The 10,201-nt window shown below is 38.3% G+C and overlaps 1 long non-coding RNA gene across 1 annotated transcript; it reads left to right on the top strand.

Moving 5' to 3' along the window:
- Positions 1–358: 358 nt before the first annotated feature.
- On the top strand, positions 359–9,892 carry LOC140848187 (uncharacterized). Its single transcript, XR_012128739.1, has 3 exons — positions 359–528; positions 1,040–1,079; positions 9,729–9,892. It is a non-coding gene; the product is annotated as an uncharacterized lncRNA (long non-coding RNA).
- The last annotated feature ends 309 nt before the right edge of the window (positions 9,893–10,201 follow it).

The raw sequence follows: 10,201 nt of genomic DNA, 5'->3' as shown, positions 1-10,201 counted from the left end.
TGTTTGAAACATAGTTCTCTGCCTCATTTTGCCACAGTTTCTGTTTCTGCCTTTGTATTAGATGGATCCACTATGCTCCCTGTTCTACAGAGCAATGGCTTTATGAAGAATGTGTCCTGTGGTGCCCAGAAGCTCAAGACTCTTTACTTTCCAGTTATTCTTTGCAGTAAAGCCTAGTGGCTGTTGGTGGGCTGTGGGCGGGGCTGCCTTTCTGTCTTCTGGCAGAGTTCTCTCTCAGTCTTCTGTGGGTGGCAGTTTGCATCAGTCAGCCCTTTGTGAGCCAAGTAGCCATGCGTCTTCTGGGATAGCTGTGGGTGGGGCCATCCTCTGACTCCCAGCAGCAAAGACAGGGTTGGTGGGCCAGTGAGGTAGGCATGGTGTCCATGAGCAAGGAGCACTTGGAGCTAACGCCCTCAGGTGACTCTCCAGTTTGGCTGAGAAAGCTTGGAAGGCCTGCCAGGCAGTACATGTCCCTCCACCTGCCGGGCAGCAAAGTCTGATGCTTTGCCAAGAGGGTCCAGCAGACAGGTGGGTGCACACACAAGTGCTTCTGAGCTGAGCCACCAGAAAAAGGGATAGAGTACTGGGGCTCTCTTGAGTCCCTGACCAGTTGTGCTGGGGGAGGGCTGGGGAAGTGTCCTCCACTTGCCCTTTCTCCTGAGGAAAGAGCCCCCTCTGACCCCAAACTCTCTGGTACTCTTCCTGCTGCTGGTGAATCTTTCAATCTGCTGCCTCTGTTTTGGGTCTCAGCAGGACCAGTGGAGTGTGCCTATCCTCCATAAGCAATGGAGTCTCAGCCTCGCAAAGTGCTCCAGTTCTCCCTGGTCCCCAGCCCCATTATTCACCAAAGCCCAGTACAATGTGGACTCCTGTTCACAGAGCAGATCTCTGAGGTGTGCAGAATTCCTAAACATTTATCCCCTCCCCACTCCGTTTCTCTCCTTCCTACCTATGGGCTGGAGTGGAGGAAAGACTGGTGTCCTAGTTGGCCATGTCTCTGAAAGCTTACCTTTCTGTATGGTGTTCTCTTCTTCCCCAGGTGTAGGTGGTCTGTTCTGCAATCTTGAAGTCATTTTCAGGTTAGTTGTATTTGCTGTAGTTGTTTCCTTGGTGTGTGTGGGGGAGGGTGTTTCCGCCTTGCCTTCCTACTCCACCATCTTCTCTGCCAAAGCACACCAACAAGTCTTTAAAAGAATTTTTCTTGACATCTGTACAGGTAAGACAGCTGAATTCCAAAGGCTAAAAGCGAAAGAAAATTATTTTTTCTCAGTTTGAGGCCTTTTGTCAAAACCACTAACTACAACAGCTGTAAATCAAAGTGAAGATGATAATGTGACAGATTTAATCTTTTTTTTTCTTTTGTTGAACTATAAGGAAGGCAGAACTTTACTTTTTACCCTTTCTTTCAAGGGCCTAAAAAGCTGATCTTAGTAACTTTTGTTTTGGAAATTGTTTTGTTGTTGTGACTGTTTCTAAAATTTGTGATATTATTCAATTTTACATGAATTCAGAGTGAAAAAAAAACTTGTTCGAATGTAAGATGAATAGAAAGATGTCAAGAGTTAGAGAAAATATGAGTGCAAGAGTCAGAAGACGTTGACTTATAATTGAGTGAGCTGTAATAGAATCAAAAAACTTGTAAGAAAAGCTTTAAAACAATGGTAACACATATCTTTAAAAATATGAATAGAACATCTGCTAATGATTATTTGGATTGGGATAATTAAGGCAGGTGTCTATATATATAGAGAGAGTATATTTTTTAAGTTACATTAGAAATGAATACTTCTTTTAAGAATATTACATTTAAATGTTATTAAGAAATGTCTATTTGCAAAAGATTATGGGTATTGTTAGCACTAATTTGCATTTTGCCACGTCCACTTTGAGACTACATACATGCTGTCAATGACTTTATCTGGGGTGAGATAAGAACTCTGTAGCTATTTGCCTATGAAATAAATCCAAATAAGAAAACTACTAGATGCAAGTGACTATTAATGGAAACATAATCATTGGATAATACATTTCAAAATCAATTTATCTTAGGTGTGGACGTAAAATCAAAAACCTATTAACATAGTTTTCTTCTGGTGTTGGGCTAAATCTGTATTTTTCTCAACTACAAGTCACTGTCACTACCAAAATAGATTCACATTCCTTAGATATGTCTTTTTCCATGTTATTTTCTTTTTTAGGACATATTCATTTATAACACAATCATTAATTCTATTAAAAATAGATACACTCTAACATCTTCCATAAAAACTCTTGAGAATATTTTTTTTATTAATTTTATTTTGGCATCATTAATCTACAATTACATGAAGGACATTATGTTTACTAGGTTTCCCCCTTCACCAAGTCCCCCCCATGTACCTGTTCTCAGTCACTGTCCATCAACATAGTAAGATGCTGTAAAATCACTACTTGTCTTCTCTGGGTTGCACAGCTCTCCCCGTGCGCCCCACACACACTATAAATGTTAATGGTAATGCCCCCTTCCTTTTTTCCCAACCTTATCCCTCCCTTACCACCAGTCCTCCCCAGTCCCATTTCCTTTGGTAACTGTTAGTCCATTCTTGGGTTCTGTGCTTCTGCTGCTGTTTTGTTCCTTCAGTTTTCTTTTGTTCTTACACTCCACATATGAGTGAAATCATTTGGTACTTGTCTTTCTCCACCTGGCTTATTTCACTGAGCATAATACCGTCTAGCTCCATCCATGTTGTTGCAAATTGTAGGATCTGTTTTTTTCTTATAGCTGAGTAATATTCCATTGTGTATATGTACCACATCTTCTTTATCCATTCATCTACTGATGGACAGTTAGGTTGCTTCCATATCTTGGCTATTGTAAATAGTGCAGCGATAAACATAGGGGTGCATCTGTCTTTTTCAAACTGAGTGCTGCATTCTTAGAGTAAATTCCTAGAAGTGGAATTCCTGGGTCAAATGGTATTTCTATTTTGAGCATTTTGAGGAACCTCCATACTGTTTTCCACAATCGTTGAACTAATTTACATTCCCACCAGAAGTGAAGGAGGGTTCCCCTTTCTCCACAACCTTGCCAACATTTGTTGTTTGTCTTTTGGATGGTAGGCATCCTTACTGGTGTGAGATGATATCTCATTGCGGTTTTAATTTGCATTTCTCTGATGATTAGCGATGTGGAGCATCTTTTTATGTATCTGTTGGCCATATGAATTTCTTCTTTAGAGAACTGTCTATTCAGCTGCTCTGCCCAATTTTTAATTGGATTATTTGCTTTTTGACTGTTGAGGTCTGTGAGCTCTTTATATATTTTGGATGTCAACCCTTTATCAGATCTGTCATTTATGAATATATTCTCCCATACTGTAGGATACCTTTTTGTTCTATTGATGGTGTCCTTTGCTGTAAAGAAGCTTTTCAGCTTGATACAGTCCCACTTGTTCATTTTTTGCTTTTGTTTTCCTTGCCCGGGGAGATATGTTCAAGAAGAGGTCACTCATGTTTATGTCTAAGAGATTTTTGCCTATGTTTTTTTCTAAGAGTTTTATCGTTTAATGACTTACATTCAAGTCTTTGATCCATTTCGAATTTACTTTTGTGTATGGGCTTAGACAGTGATCCAGTTTCATTCTCTTACATGTAGCTGTCCAGTTTTGCCAGCACCATCTGTTGAAGAGACTGTCATTTCCCCATTGTATGTCCATGGCCCCTTTGTCGACCATATATGTTTGGGTTAATGTTTGGAGTCTCTATTCTGTTCCATTGGTCTGTGGCTCTGTTCTTGTGCCAGTACCAAATTGTCTTGATTACTGTGGCTTTGTAGTAGATATTAAGTTGGGGAGTGAGATCCCCACCACTTTATTCTTCCTTCTCAGGATTGCTTTAGCTATTCAGGGTCTTCAGTGTTTACATATGAATTTTTGAACTATTTGTACCAGTTCATTGAAGAATGCTGTTGGTAGATTGATAGGGATTGCATCGACTCTGTATATTGCTTTCGGCAGGATGGTCATTTTGACGATATTAATACTTCCTAGTCAGGAGCATGGGATGAGTTTCCATTTGTTAGTAACCTCTATAATTTCTCTTAAGAGTGTCTTATAGTTTTCAGAGTATAGGTCTTTCACTTCCTTGGTTAGGTTTATTCCTAGGTATTTTATTCTTTTTGATGCTATTGTGAATGGAATTGTCTTCCTGATTTCTCTTTCTATTACTATATTGTTAGTGTATAGGAAAGCCACAGATTTCTGTGTGTTAATTTTGTATCCTACAACTTTGCTGAATTCCGATATTAGCTCTAGTAGTTTCAGAGTGGAGTCTTTAGGGCTTTTATGTACAATATCATGTCATCTGCAAATAGTGACACTTTAACTTCTTCTTTACCAATATGGATTACTTGTATTTCTTTGTTTTGTCTAATTGCCTTAGCTAGGACCTCCAGTACTATGTTGAATAACAGTGGGGAGAGTGGGCATCCCTGTCTTGTTCCTGATCACAGAGGAACAGCTTTCAGCTTCTCGCTGTTCAGTATGATGTTGGCTGTGGGTTTATCATATATGGCCTTTATTATGTTGAGTTACTTGCCCTCTATACCCAATTTGTTGAGAGTTTTTTGTCATGAATGGATGTTGAATTTTGTCAAATGCTTTTTCAGCATCTATGGAGATGATCATGTGGTTTTTGTCTTTCTTTTTGTTGACATGGTGGATGGTGTTGATGGATTTTCGAATGTTGTACCATCCTTGCATTCCTGGGATGAATCCCACTTGGTCATGGTGTATAATCCTTTTGATGAATTTTTCAATTTGGTTTGCTAATATTTTGTTGAGTATTTTTCCATCTACATTCATCATGGTTATTGGTCTGTAATTTTCTTTTTTGGTGGGGTCTTTGCCTGGTTTTGGTATTAGGGTGATGTTGGCTTCACAGAATGAGTTTGGGAGTATTCCCTCCTCTTCTATTTTTTGGAAAACTCTAAGGAGAATGGGTGTTATGTCTTCCCTGTATGTCTGATAAAATTCTGAGGTAAATCCATCTGTCCCAGGGGTTTTTTTCTTTGATAGTTTTTTGATTACTGCTTCAATTTCGTTGCAGGTAATTGATCTTTTTAGATTTTATGTTTCTTTCTGGGTCAGTCTTGGAAGGTTGTATTTTTCTAGGAAGTTGTCCATTTCTCCTAGGGGTCCCAGTTTGTTTGCATATAGGTTTGCAAAGTACTCTCTAATAATTCTTTGTATTTCTGTGGGGTCCATCGTGATTTTTCCTTTCTCATTTCTGATTCTGTTGATGTGTGTTGACTCTCTTTTCCTGTTAATAAGTCTGGCTAGAGGCTTATCTATTTTCTTTATTTTCTCAAAGAACCAGCTCTTGGTTTCATTGATTTTTGCTATTGTTTTATTCTTTTCAATTTTATTTATTTCTTCTCTGATCTTTATTATGTCCCTACATCTGCTGACCTTAGGCCTCATTTGTTCTTCTTTTTCCAATTTAGATAATTGTGACATTAGACCATTCATTTGGGATTGTTCTTCCTTCTTTAAATATGCCTGGATTGCTATATACTTTCCTCTTAAGACTGCGTTTGCTGTATCCCACAGTAGTTGGGGCTTTGGGTTGTTGTTGTCGTTTGTTTCCATATATGGCTGCATCTCCATTTTAATTTGGTCATTGATCCATTGATTATTTAGGAGCGTGTTGTTAAGCCTCCATGTGTTTGTGAGCCTTTTTGATTTCTTTGTAAACTTTATTTCTAGTTTTATGCCTTTGTGGTCTGAAAAGTTGGTTGGTAGGATTTCAATCTTTTGGAATTTACTGAGGCTCTTTTTGTGGCCTAGTATGTGGTCTATTCTGGAGAATGTTCCATGTGCACTTGAGAAGAATGTGTATCCTGTTGCTTTTAGATGTAGAGTTCTGTAGATGTCTATTATGTCCATCTGTTCTAGTGTGTTGTTCAGTGCCTCTGTGTCTGACTTATTTTCTGTCTGGTGGATCTGTCGTTTGGAGTGAGTGGTGTGTTGAAGTCTCCCAGAATGAATGCATTGCTTTCTATTTCCTCCTTTAATTCTGTTAGTATTTGTTTCAGATATGTTGGTGCTCCTGTATTGGGTGCATATATATTTATAATGGTTATATCCTCTTGTTTTACTGAGCCCTTTATCATTATGTAATGTCCTTCTTCATATTTTGTTACTTTCTTTATTTTGAAGTCTGTTTTGTCTGATACTAGTATTGCAACACCTGCTTTTTTCTCTCTGTTGTTTGCATGAAATATCTTTTTCCATCCCTTGACTTTAAGTCTGTGCATGTTTTGGGTTTTAGGTGAGTCTCTTCTAAGCAGCACATGGATGGATCTTGCTTTTTTATCCATTCTGTTACTCTGTGTCTTTTGATTGTTGCATTCAGTCCATTTACATTTAGGGTGATTTTTGAAAGGTATGTACTTATTGCCAGTGCAGGCTTTAAGTTTGTGATTACCAAAGGTTAAGGGTTAGCTTCTTTACTATCTTACTGTCTAACTTAACTCACTTGTTGACCTATTATAAATGTGGTTTGATGATTCTTTATTTCTCTCCCTTCTTATTCCTCCACCTCCCTTCTTCATATGTTGGGTGTTTTGTTCTGTGCTCTTTTTAGGAGTGCTTCCATCTAGAGCAGTCCCTGTAGGATGCCCTGTAGAGGTGGTTTGTGGGAGGCAAATTCCCTCAACTTTTGCTTGTCTGAGAATTGTTTAATCCCTCCTTATTTAAATGATATTCGTGCTGGATACAGTAGTCTTGGTTCAAGGCCCTTCTGTTTCATTGCATTAAGTATATCATGCCATTCTCTTCTGGCCTGTAGGGTTTCTGTTGAGAAGTCTGATGATAGCCTGTTGGGTTTTCCTTTGTAGGTAACCTTTTTTTTCTCTCTGGCTGCCTTTAATGCTTTGTCCTTGTCTTTGATCTTTGCCATTTTATTTATTATGTGTCTTGGTGTTGCCCTCCTCGGATCCCTTGTCATGGGAGTTCTGTGTACCTCTGTGGTCTGAGAGGCTATTTCCTCCCCTAGTTTGGGGAAGTTTTCGATAATTATTTCTTCATAGACAATTTCTATCCCTTTTTCTCTCTCTTCTTCTTCTGGTACCCCTATAATGCGGATATTGTTCCATTTTGATTGGTCACACAGTTTGCTTAAAATTCTTTCATTCCTTCAGATCCTTTTATCTCTCTCTGCATCAGCTTCTCTGCGTTCCTGTTCTCTGTTTTCTAGTCCATTAATGGTCTCTTGCATCTCGTCCATTCTGCTTTGAAGTCCTTCCAGAGATTGTTTTATTTCCGTATTCTCCCTCCTTAGTTCTTGCATATTTCTCTGCAGTCCATCAGCATGGTTATGACTTTTGTTTTGAATTCTTTTTCAGGAAGACTGGTTAAATATATCTCCCCAGGTTCCTTCTCAGGGGAAGTTGTAGAAGATATCGAAGCTGTCTGGGTTAGTCTTGTCTGGATCAATTTTTTTTGCCTTTTCATGTTGATAAGTGCAGTGGTATGCTATTGACAAGTCTATAAGCTGGGAGAGCCTAGACTTTTTCCAAATGCTCCTGGCCTTTCTTTACTGGGACAGCTGTGACCCCTAGTGGCTTGTGTTGGGCAGTGACTGGGTCTCTGTATCTTGCCTGGCCGGTATGGAGGAAGCTCCCTTGCTGTCGATGTGGCTAGCTTCAGCCTTCTGGTCTGCTATCCCAGGGTCCCGGAGGGGTAAAGGATGGGGGACTGTTTGGCTGTTTACCTCTGTGAGGGGTCTCAGAGCTGTTGACCAGGGGGTTAGTGTGCCCAGAGTTTCCTGGAACTTCCAGCTCCTGGACTGTGACCCAGGATGCTTCCGTCCAGTAGTGTGGTCCCTGTCTCTTTAAGACTTTCAAAAAGCACTCGCTTTTCTTTCTCCCTGGAGCACTGGCTTCGTGACCCACTCACAGGTCTTACTGTCCTGCTTCCCTAGTTTCCAGCACCCCATGCATACACTGTGTGTGCATTCTGGTGTGGATGGCTAGGGCTGGGTCTTTTTGCAGTCCTGGGATCCCTCTCCCTCCCCACTCTGACTCCTCTCCTCCCGCCGGGAGCTGGGGTGAGGGGCCTTGGGTCCCGCCGGACTGCAGCTTGTATCTTACCCCTTTCACCAGGCGCTGGGTTCTCGCAGGTGTGGATGTAGTCTGGCTGTTGTCCTGTGTCTTCTGGTCTCTCTTTTATGGATAGTTGTATTTGTTGTATTTTCAAAAATAGGTATGTGTTTGGGAGGAGATTCCCACTGTCCTACTCATGCCACCATCTTGGCTCTGCCCTCTTGAGAATATTTTATATACATGGAAATATTTGTTTTATAGAATTTGGCCTGCCACACTAAGATTCTTTAAGTAATCATTTGAAGACTTTTTTTTGTCACTGTCTGTTCTAAATTTTCATGGCTTTAATCATACCTTGCTAGACAACTCGTTGAAGAATATTTAACAGAGGACCTCGTAGATACTAGTCTCTAATGCCTCTAGCTATGCAACCACCAGGAAGACTGAATATTTCTGAAGTTTTGTGTATTAATTCTACCAAAGGTTATTATACCTTTTTCTTCAGAGGGCAGATGCAGATTAATTCCAAATTATAATAAAATATGTTAAAGATAGTTGGGTTGATACCTTTCGAAAAAAACAAATATAATTTTGACAATTTTGCACAATGTTTAAAAGATTGATTGTGAATAAATGAACATTTATAATTAATGTTTATGAAAATAAGGTTTCATGAAGCTGTTTCTGGTAATGGTGGTTTGAGTTAGGCAGTTCCCTGTACAGAAAACATGTATAAAACTGTAGTGCATTAATGAAAACAGCCATTTCAATACACCTGTGAAGCCATTCATAGAATCAAAAAGTCAGTTTATAGACATATCAGTCACCTACAAAAATTATCTCACGTTCTCTTGTAATCTAGATAACCATTTATATGATTTCTTCCACCATGGATTGAATTTTTACACATATTCTTTGCATAGTTTCTTTTCACTCAGCATTAAGTATCTTGAGATTCATCCATGTTGTTACATGCATCAGTATTTTAATCATTTTTATTTCTGAGAAATAACCTATTGTATGGATATACCAAAATACGTTTAAAGGGGAGTTTTTTGTGACCATCCTAATAAATTAGCTGTATATAAAATCATTTCTTATGAGTATCTATAAAGTGTTTTATTTATTCAAAAAATTTAATAACACAAATAATCAATGTAGATTTTTGACTGAACTAACCTGAGATTCACATAAATAGTTGATTCTGAAGTTTTCAGACAAAGCAATTTTGCCATGGGTCTGTTACTTGGCTATTGAATAATAAATGATAATTTTTTCACAGGATTTTTAAATCATGAACTTTGTATTTCAGTTACAAGATAGTTTTATGTGCTCTTGCCTCAGGCCCATTATTAATAAAACATTTAGTTACACAACCAAATTCCCCAAAAGTAATTGTGATATCTGAAGTGTGAAAGGAAGCACATTTTATAATTCAAAAATATTCCTAATAAAGGTGAGGATAGTCTACTAGCAAAAAGTTAACGTTGAATCACTAAACTAATTTGAATAATTATGAAGTACAATCGATAATTGTGTATAACTATGTCAGTGAAGTTCAAAGGGAAATTAGTTTTCTGTAAATAAAAGCATTTGTGAACCATGTTTTAAAAAAAACGTGTTTCATCTATTGTTTGGTTAATAGGAAAAGGAAAATGGAACTTAAGGTGATTTTCTACAAAGGAGGTGATGTGTATCAAAGGAGAGGAGATACAGACCGAGTGACCTGTGTGTGGTATCAGACTGCTATGAACTACAGTGCAGTTAAATGTTAGAAATATCCTTAATTTTTCCATCTCTTAAAGTTTTACCAGGTTTTCTTATACTAATATTTAGTGTGTTTTCTCATTTCTCATATGTAATCATTATTTTATTAGATAATGAGAATCATAGGCTATAGCAACATTAATATATTCCATATACACCGTGCTGTGTTGTCAAATGTCTGGTAGAACCACAAAAATACTAAAAGTTAAACTTCCCTCAATTTTTGAGTATATGTTTTCATTTTGTGTTTTGACTTATGAGTTTCATATACTTCATCAAAATTATCAATAAATTCTGAGTTACTCCATGTACATAATGAACTTTATAGAAACTATAAATACTGATTCTAAA

Source organism: Manis javanica, chromosome 3 (genome assembly GCF_040802235.1).
Source record: "Manis javanica isolate MJ-LG chromosome 3, MJ_LKY, whole genome shotgun sequence".
Taxonomy (NCBI): Eukaryota; Metazoa; Chordata; class Mammalia; order Pholidota; family Manidae; genus Manis; species Manis javanica.
The sequence above is the reverse complement of the archived record's forward strand: the minus strand, read 5'-3'. Positions and strand labels throughout refer to the sequence as shown.